This window comes from Montipora foliosa, chromosome 4 (assembly GCF_036669935.1).
Source record: "Montipora foliosa isolate CH-2021 chromosome 4, ASM3666993v2, whole genome shotgun sequence".
Taxonomy (NCBI): Eukaryota; Metazoa; Cnidaria; class Anthozoa; order Scleractinia; family Acroporidae; genus Montipora; species Montipora foliosa.
In genome coordinates this window covers 20,814,460-20,814,994 of record NC_090872.1, presented here as the reverse complement: position 1 = coordinate 20,814,994, position 535 = coordinate 20,814,460, and positions in this window count along the sequence as shown.

The window sequence follows — 535 nt, the reverse complement described above, 5'->3', positions numbered from 1 at the left end:
CGACTCCAGTGCTTACCATATGACAGATAAATGACTTTTGTCTTGAATATATAAGCCATCTAATTCTTACGTTATATTGACAAGGGCGGTTTGGAGCTGTGAGTAGGCGTGGGATTTGTCACATATGGTTTAGGGGCCGACATATCTCTCCCTCAATGCCGTACCGGGAGGCAAGGTCGGTAGCAGAAAGCAGCGAAGGGCCAACTGCGTCCAAAAGCGATCGCACGGGCCGAAATCCCGGGATGACTCGTTTGGTACGACGCTCCAGCGCCGGTGTCTGGAGGTACTGCGTTTTTCTCTCTTGTTCAAACATTCCGTCAGCGCATGCGCAAATGTTCTGGCTCTTCGATACCTAGCCTACCAAAGAAAATTAACATGCTGGTTTTTTATTTATTTATTTTTTTTTTTTGTACCAGCAATTGACATTTCAGTTAATTTTATAGCCATAAACGTAACGTAAGAACCGTGCGTGTCTGATCTTGTCACAGACAGAGGCGAGAGATGGTTTCATGCAGACTGGGACGCCTAAAATGCT